Consider the following 10,551-nt stretch of genomic DNA (forward strand, 5'->3'; position numbering starts at 1 on the left):
CATTTAGATTAGTTATTTTTGGGGTTATTTTTCAAAAACTATATGAAAAAATTACTGTAGATGTTTTTTGGATTATTTTTAGAGGTATTTTTAAAACATATTTTTGAGTATTTATATAATTTATAATTTTTATATTTTTATATTTATATACATTTATGCATTTATAATACATTTATAAATATTTATAAATAAATATATTTATATAATTATATAAAAATATATAAATGTATTATATTATATATAATACATAATATAAATATATTTATAAATGTATAAATTTATAATTAATATAAATATATATTATAAATAAATATTGTATAAATTATAATTTATAATTTATAAATATATATTAATATTATGTATAAATGTATTAATGTATTAATATAATGAATATAAATGTATTAATGTATTAATATTGTGTATAAATGTATAATTAATATTATTTATAATTTATAATCTTAATTGTTTAAATATTTATATACATTTATGCATTTATAATACATTTATTAATATTTATAAATAAATATATTTATATAATTATATAAAAATATATAAATGTATTATATTATATATAATACATAATATAAATATAATTATAAATGTAATAATTGTATATTATTATAAATGTATAAATTATAAATGAATATTAGATAAATGTATAGATTAATATATTATAAATATATATTAATATTATGTATAAATGTATAATTAATATTATGTATATTAATATAAATGTATAAATCTATTATAAATGTATTATATTATACATAATACATAATATAAATGTATATTATAAATATACATAAATGTATAATTACATAAATATATATACATAAATGTATTAAATATATTAAATATATGATATATAATATATAATATTTATATAAATGTATAATTACATATTTATATTATATATAATATATAATATATAATATTTATATAAATATATAAAAATATATTTTAAATACGGCAAAATATTTATAATATGTATAAATAAATATATAAATATATAATATATATAATATACATTAATATTAATATAATTTATATATAATATACGTAATTGAAATATACACTTTAATATATATTAATATATATTGTAAAACAAAATTGCATAAATATATTTATAAATATATATAAATATATATAAATAAATGCATTTATATAAATATATAATATTTATTTCAATTGATATAATATATATAATATTATACATAATTGAAATAAATATATTTATATTAATATAATATATATATATATATATATATATATATAGTATAATATGTATATTTGGAGTTGTTTTTGATATATTGTTTGGATATGGTATTTTTGGAGTTGTTTTTGAAATACACATGTACTGTAACATTTGGAATGTGAAAAACAGTTTTTCAAAAACAGAAGCAAAAACAAGGAATCCAATTGGGCTACATGAGATCAACTTTAAGAACTTTCATTAATTTCAAAATGAAAACTTCTTTTACTTTTATTACTCATAATTATTCATGATTAATTTTATTTTTAACTATTTAAGTATCTGTTTTCAACATAACTTTACATCTAAACATTATAATTACGAATATAAAATTATTTTATGAAAAATATTTAAAAGATTAAAGTTTGCTTCAGTAATAAAAATTTTATTTAAAATATATAACTATAAATATTATGTATTTTTTGATTGCACACACATCGAGTGTGCACCGAGCACTAGTTCAATAAAAGAGAACCGAAAGAACAGAGAACTTCCAAGTTAGGGGAGGATATATTAGAATTTTTAAAAAATTTTAATAGGTCAAGTCCATTTATAGCAAGATTTTTCCCTTTATCTTGTACTAATTTTCTGTAAATTCTCTTGCATTAGCTGCTTCGTTTAAACAATTAACTAGATAACTATATTGGTTTGCCCGAATAAAGATGGGACCAAATTGGACAAAATACCCAAATTTACAAACAAAATTCAGTCTAACCCCTCAACTAATGGAAATTCGCCCCTCCCCCCATAAGATTCAACATTAAATAATGGTCAATCAAGATTCTTTGACCACCACATTAATAGTGGGATGCGAAGTCAGGGGTTCAAACTTTACCTCTCATCAATGTGTCTCTATATCAATGTGCCTCTATATGAGAAGTGTTCTAAATCCATACGGGTGAGTGGTGCACCTGTTTGGTCTGATGGTGGTTCAGTCCTTTTTACGAAAAAAAAAAAAATTCTTAGAAACTCAGTTTGAAGATAATGAACATGTTTGTTTGTTTATTCACATTTTATTTGTTTGTTTATTCACATTTTTATAGCTCAAGATTAAAACAAATAAAACATAACAATTAAAGATTATTCCGCCATTGATCTTCTTTGATATTTGACCTTTTTTTTTAATAAATCTTATATACACTGACAGTGTGTACACTATCACCGTTTAATTCATGGCACATATGCAGATATCGAATTTCAAATTCAAATTTGCATAGTCATCGCATGGTAAAAATTAATCCTTTCCTTTTTTTTTTCTCCCTCTTTTAAGCAACTTCCGCTGTGTTTCAATCCATTGTCTAGTGAAGTTGGTAGCAACAGATCTAACAGTTTAGAGTTAAAATCAGACTTTGAGCTGGTTTTGTAGTAATTTTAGGCCAACTGTTCTTCTTTAGGTCAAGTGTCATCAATGTCTTGGATGCAAATGCTATCGCTTGATAGCTACAAGTAGTCATTATTGTGGTATAAATTGCATTTCACGATTACCTGCTTCAAAAGTACAAAAAACATAAAACATACTGTATTAAACACGACGACTTTGGAACTTCTATTATACTTCATTTTTCAAACCAAAGCCGCCAGGCCGGCCTATTCCCTCTCCGCCCTTAGATCTCTATACTATACGGTCTATGGCAAGACAAACACCACGCAAGCCGTTTGTGCTAAACTTTTTTCTTGTTTTTTTTTATTTTTGTTTTATCCCTAGCTATGTACTATATATACAAAGAGGAAAGAAGAAAAGGGGAGGACTTAAAAATCGAACCAAAAATTGTACGATCATCGGACTAGTGTTCTTACTAGTTAAGTTAAATCTTGGAGACAGCTATAAGGCTTTTCAAACTAATTGGCTTGGCTAACAAAGTTTAAATCAAGGATGAGTCATTAATTTTCAACAAAAATACCAACTACGAATGTCAATTGTAATGGTCTAAAGCTCGCAAGTTACACACTAATTTTAAGATCTTTGTGTTGTCTTATACAATATATAATGCCTGAACAATGCCAGTTGGTATAAACGTTTTTTGTCATTTTGCAACTTCTAGTTTTGCCCTTATAAAAATTAATTTTTACCTTGATCACCTAATCACATTTTGCCAATATAACTACACATAACCACCCTAAGTATTGTAACTACCAAATTATTATAATCATATAAACTAAAGTTATTTCATGAAAATTTTATATAAATTTTTTGCATGTAACAAACAAAATACATACAAAATTGATTCATTTTAATTATTTCCTAAATGTTCACACATTGATGAGTGTACCTTTAACACTAGTACTTATTTAAAGATTTTCCAACTGAGTTCGCACTTGTTGGTACTTAGTCCCTATGAAATAGAAATAAATTTAATTTAGAATTCTGATACTGAAACCAATGATTGGCTCAAGTAACAAGGTCATCATTTTCCTATGTACATTTTGAATTTTGCAATAGGTAACCAAGGAATAAAAAAAAAAAAAGACTTATTTGTAGTTACCAAATGCATGAAAAGTTTGTGAGACTTGAGGATTACATATAAACTGATTTTTGAATTTACGAGCAACATGCAGAATAGAATTTTGAATTCAAGAGTTTGAGGCAGTACTATATATGTTCCTATGTACCTCTTTCACCCTTTACCTTCCACATTTTGTCACAATAATATGTAAAGTTCTCAATCCAGGCCTTGTGGTAGATTTATTTCCCTGTCCACTCTTTTTCAAAATGTTTGAAACTTTATGCGTGAAGGTTACCAATCAGATTAGAACAACTTTTTCATTGCGGTCAAACAAATGTCTTACACGCATCAAGTGAGTTCGTTTGATTGAACTGAAAGACTGGCACTAAGGAATAGAAAACAGATTTTGGGAACAAGATGCTGTCAAGCACTGTACTGTAGTACTAAAATAATGCATTCCTTGTACACCATACAAGAAAACAAGACAAGCTTTTTTATTTATATACGAAACCAACTACCTCTAGAGTAATTAGCCACCGATGAGAGAAAGGCACTCTTTGAGTGCGAGTTAAGGGATTCAATCCCTTGATTTGCATTATCTCTAGGATTTTCTAAAAGTTTTATCAGCAAATGTAAAGACATTCGTTTGGTCCGATGATAGTTTAGTCTCGTCTGAATTTTCTCTTGATCCATTTGGGGCCACCTCCTCCCCTTAGTATAAAGTAAGAATAGGATTAGAATAAGAAAAGCTATCGTGTCGGTGAATATATATATATATGTGTGTATTTACACATTTGTTTATGTATGAGTACTACTACAACAGAGATCAACTTCCTGAGAAAAAGACTTGCTTCCGGGCAAGATCATGAGTTATCATAACCATTGATCAATTTACAATTGTTCCAAACAAATCCATCCCAAGAACATGCGAATATGAGAGTGCCCTTCAAATCCTTATGAACACAGTATTTGTTTTTTCAGAACAGAAGTTCAACAAATTCTGATTCCCTTCTGTCCTCCCTAAGCCCTTAAAGGGAAATATATTAAGAGAGCAATGCTGCATGAGAACATGATCGCCATGTGCAAGCATGGTAGGTGAGATGGACAAATGTTGGTAAAAGAAAATTAGCTTCTGATGACAAATATATACACCTGTAACTTTCAGATTTGTTATCTGAGACATTAATAGGCGGCAAATGCAGAATGTGATGTTCAAATGTCCAGGTTTTTGTCATTATTTAAACAAGATCTCAAATGGCAGGGCCAGCTGATTTGAGGGGTACTTCTCAGATCATTTGAGCAGACACAAGAAAAGAAAGACAGTTTAGCCTAGCCACTAGTCGGTTCAAACTAGGGGTGCAAACGAATCGAGTCGAGTCAAGTTTTGGTTTAATCGGGCCGAGCCTTCAATTAATTTTATGAAGCTCGAACTCGACGAGTTCAAAATGTCAAACTCGAGCTCAATCTTAAAAAATAAAAAAATAATAATTTATTTATTTATAAAAAATAAAAATAATTATTTTATTTTAAAAATAAATAAAAATAATAATTTTTCTTAATAAATAATAAAATATTAGGGATATATATGTAATTTTATTATTAAAATAATATATATATATATATATATATAATCGAGCTCGTGAACCGCTCGCGAGCCAACGAGTTTAATGTATTTGAACTTGAGTCGAGCTCGTATTCGAGCCACAACCCTAGTTCAAACCTCCAAAACATGCACGATATTCGTACTTTGTTAGTGTGCATTTAATCTTCTCATTTACATCTATCCCTGTCTAATTTCCTCAACTGCTAATCCATTTTCTTCCGTAGCCCCCTCCTAGATTCCAATCTTGATTATATGTGTACAGCCAAAACTTGGGTAGTCCTAACCTTCAAAAATCCAATGTCAACCTACATGTACAAGATTTTAGGACCAAAGGGTGACTCTTTTGTCCCCTCAGTCCCTCCTAGACTCCAATCTTGACTATGTACGTACTAGATTCTTGGACCAAAGGGTGCGTCTTTTGCCAATGTCCATACATCCTGCGAGCATTAATCATTCCAGTTTTGCATGGTCCCTTTTCTGATGGCGAAATTAGTCCTCAGAAAAAATGTAGTAATTGCCAGGCAAGGTTTTCAAACCTATATAACAAATATCTACAAAAATTAATTGACTATGATACTAGGGTCGAGGAGAATACTGTGAGGGATGATCTTTTAATGGACACTTCTTGTTGGTATACCTAATTTTAACACTTAAACTTACAATCTAAATGCATATTTGAGATACTAAACCAATTCAATTTCTCATGTTCAAAAGTATAAGAAACCTCAAACATACTTATCCTAACAACTGCAGATTGAACACGCTTAACACAAAGTGGTTGACTGATACTGCACACACAGATTTAGTGGTTAAGATAGAATGATGCAATAAATTTGCTTGGACTATAGATGATCACAAATTTTAAGTAGAAAGAGAGCAATTTAAGTGTGACACCAATCTAATAGCTGCCATTGTCCCCACTCTGTTTATTATACCTTCCCTGTTATGCATGCCAAATTGCCAATCTGCTTGCATCTAAGTTTCAAACTGTTGAAGAGTTTTTGAAATTCAGTCATACTTTTTGATGTTACACTTATGTTATACCATATTCTAGGTTAACACTCGTATTCTTTTACGTAAATTTAGTGGATTCATGATCAACACGAATTTCTCCCTTAACATTATGTAATATGGATGTAACACAAAAAAAAAAAGTGCACTAACAATCGTATATAGAATCCAAAACCCAAATACAAGTGGGAAGTTGCAAGTTATAGATATCTAGACGGATAAGTGTAGACAAGTTGGGAGGGTGTGAAAGAGATAGATTGGTTCAGATGGTGATTGGAATAACATCTATGTCTATACTATACTAGTGAGGATGGCACACCCTATGTATGTGCAAATCTAGAAGGAAAAAATTTTAAAAGAAATTTTTTTTTTAGAAATATGAATGGAAGAATTGTGTTTTTCTTTTTCCATTTTTTTTGTTTGGATGGGAAGTTGTTAGTGGTCATTGCTCTATTGGTAGTTAGATTAGGCTAGGCCCCCCGGGACTTGGTCTGGTGGCATGGGGCTGCTGAAGATGGGGTGTTGTCCCTGGTTCGAGTCTCATTGCCAGCAAGTTACGGGAGCAGGGGATTAGTCTGCGAGGCCCACTCCCTGCGGGAAACCCTAAAAAAAAAAGGTTAGATTAGGCTAGAAATATGGGGTTGTGTGTATGTGTTTTTTTTTTTGGGAGATTACAGTATCATTTTGTCATTTATTTGAAAGGTAAAATAGAAATTATAAAAGATGACATAAAAAGTTTACACCAACCCCTCCTCTATTCCTTTATATTTAGTAGTAGTATTCAAAGTGCACATGAATATATATGCAACTGATAAAAGAAATTTGTGTCAAATTTTTTGAGTATAATCGAGATCATTTTCAAGAGAATTAGTTTTATGTTGTATAGTAGATATATAGAAAATTCACTAAATAAAATGATAAACAAATACTTATTTAGTAATAATTCATAATCATAATTGATAGTTGCTAATAAAAATTAAGGTGTACTAAATAAGTTGAAAAACAAAATAATAAAAAATACATATTAGCTGGAAGAAGGATACAATGGAAGTTGGAACCGGGTAGAAAGAATGTAAAGGAGTACAAAATTGTTTACACCAATCCCTCCCTTTCCCTTAATATATAGTAAAGATTTAGATATATATACTATATATAAAGCAAGAGGGTGGAGTTTGGAGTAAACATTTGTTATTACTTGTCACTTTATAAACTTCATTTTTGTCTTCATGAAAACTACTTTTATTTTAACTACCTATACACATGCTTTCAAGATAACCACCCATGGCCATTTTTACTTTTAATTATTAAGCATATGTTTTCAGCATAACCACTCCTAAATATTATAACTACCAATATAAAATTATTTTATGAAAAAATTTTAAAAGATTAAAGTTTGTTTCAGACCTACACATATGTTGCAAAAGATAACTTTCCATGGCCTATTTCAAAAAAAAAAAAAAAACATGACCAATTTTTACTTTTAACTATAAGCATATTACTCCTAAATATTTAATTATTAATATAAAATTATTTAAAATTTTTAAAAGATTAAAATTTGTTTCAGCAATAAACTTTTGGCAAAAACTTGAGTAAACTCGATCTATATAGACCTAGTGATTCAAAATTTGCCACACTATCTCACCATTCAAATGTTGAAAATGTAACAAAATTTGGACCACTAGAGCTACAAGATCAGGTCCACCTAAGTTTGTGCCTAAACTTTTTACAACAATTTGCATAAAGATGTAGAGAGAGCACATGTAAATGGAGATTTTGGGCGACCATTTTTTACTATAATTTGTCAAGATATAAAGGGGGGAGAGGGATTTTGGTGTAAACAATTTTGTGTCATTTTATGTCCTTCCTAAATTGCTTTTAGTTACCAGCCACTATTATATTTCCTCTTTCCAAGTACCATATTTTTTTTTTAATTTTAATTTTGAAGTTATTTAACAAATCATAATTTATATTGATAACTACCGATTATAGTTATAGTCTTATAGATTACTAGCAAATAACTATCAATTTATACATTATTTTGGTGAATTTTTTCCTATTTATATTGTCAAAATATATAAAACCAATTCTGTTGAAAATGATTCATCAAATATATTCAAAACATTAAATAATATTTTTTCAATTATTTGCACACATACTAGTATGTGCCTTGAACGCTAGTGCAAATAAACCTTCTAAGGAAAATCTTTTTCCTTCAGAACTCTAACTATATATATTCAAAACATTAAATAGTATTTTTTCTATTAGCTGCACACATATTAGTGTGTGCCTTGAAAATTAGTGCAAATAAACCTTCTAAAGGAAGGCTTTTTTCTTAGGAGCTCTAACTTGGGATGGACTTACAAAAGCTATTATTGTATCGATTTTTCAAGAATAAACGTGCGCAATATATTGAAGTACCAAATGGTACAAGTATAATAATATCATTTCGTGTGTTCGAATCCTATTTTCGATATAAGAGTTATGCTGGTGCACAATCTATAAGAACCTCTATAAACGACTTATGATTTTGAAAACATTCTGTTTTGTGATGATAATTAGAGCCGAATCCATCCAAATTTTTTGTACTAAAAAAAAAAAAAAAAAACACAAGTATTGTGCCATCTAACTCATCAGGTGAGTTCCGGGAAATTTCGTTTGCTGTTGTTGTTTAAAATTGTATCCTGACATTTGGTTGAAATTTTTAGTAGGTAGTTGAGTTTGCCAAATTTAGGCAGCCAGTTAATTTTCGTTTGCCCAAACCTTTAGAGGAGGTACATCAAAATTCAACTCTTCATCATATCTTCCTGCTCATTCTTCCCTTCCCATTCTCTAAGTTATGACACCAAAAAAAAAAAAAAAAGAAGAAGACCTTCACTCAATATATTTCAAGATGAAAAGAGATAAAATCGAACTTACCAGTTACAACGATAGTGTTAAGAGTTGGAAGCAACTTATAATGAAAATGAATTGCTAAAATCATCAGTTTACACAAAGTTACTGCAACTAAACGAACGAAGGTTGTTTAACAAGAAGAAATTTCATATCTATAGAAGGCATGCGTGATGCACTAGTCCAAGATAGACAATTTAAATTTCTGAATATATTAAGTTTAAGTGCTGAATTGTGTTATCAAACAAAACATAAATTTAATATATTTAAATATATATCACATTAAATAATAAGTAAATAGCTTATCACTTATTTTTTTGAAACACGTTTTGCCTAAAAAATTTAGTACACTTAATTAATTTAGATGTTCTATTTTTTGTTATCAAACGTATCTAAATATGTTAAGATCTGAATTCATTAAATTTAAACGTATCTGAATTATTAAACTAGACCTAAGTAACACTTTAAGAGCAGAAGAGCATTTTTACAACTATTGTAAATCCTTGAGGCTAGGCGAAAAGCAAAATATTTTTTTCCCTTTCTTTCTTTCTTTCTTTCTTTCTTTTTATTTTTAGTATAAGAAAGATGGAATTTAAAAGTAGGAAGAAAAAAGAAAGAGTTAAATCCAAAAACCTTTAATTTATTTATGTCAACTTTAACTATTAGAACAATGCACAATTTGCAAATTGCATGGCGAAGCATGAACATGGCTTAGAAAATTGTCTCACCATAATCCACCTCCTCCTCCAGCCCACCAAAAGTTGGAATATTCTATCTTCCCTGGAAGTTAGTATTGTTAAGTTGTAATTTGGGTGCAATTTTGTTTAGTTTCGCATGTCGGCAGATCATCAATGTTAAAGTTTAAAACTTTTTGGACTTTCTTTTTTTTTTTCATTAATTTATTAATGCACCCCAACTGAACAAAGAAAAATGCACATTTAAGGTATTGTGTTCTAGAAAATTTTTGTGGTTACCATGATAATTGGTAGGAAATCAGTATAAATATGTGGCTTTAAGTAATTTGATAACAACATTTAATGAAAAACATTTGGCAAACGTAATGAATCATTTTAATGACGATTAAAGTACAAACCGAATGCTTTATGGAGTTTAGTTTATTGAAGAGTTTTTTTTTATGAACTGAAATTTTGTACTTTAATAAGTTTTAGGGTATTAGTGAGTTTTTTTTTTTTTTTGTTTGCATCCTCTTATATTATTCATGAATTAATATGTGTCACTACTGTTTGCAAAACTAAATTAAAAAAAAAATTAGTAGCTTTAATTGTTCCCCCACTAAAAATATTTTCAACTCTGCTGCTTGCAGTTAGTAAATATAATGATATGTTAACCTA

This window comes from Coffea eugenioides, chromosome 6 (assembly GCF_003713205.1).
Source record: "Coffea eugenioides isolate CCC68of chromosome 6, Ceug_1.0, whole genome shotgun sequence".
NCBI classification, from domain to species: Eukaryota; Viridiplantae; Streptophyta; class Magnoliopsida; order Gentianales; family Rubiaceae; genus Coffea; species Coffea eugenioides.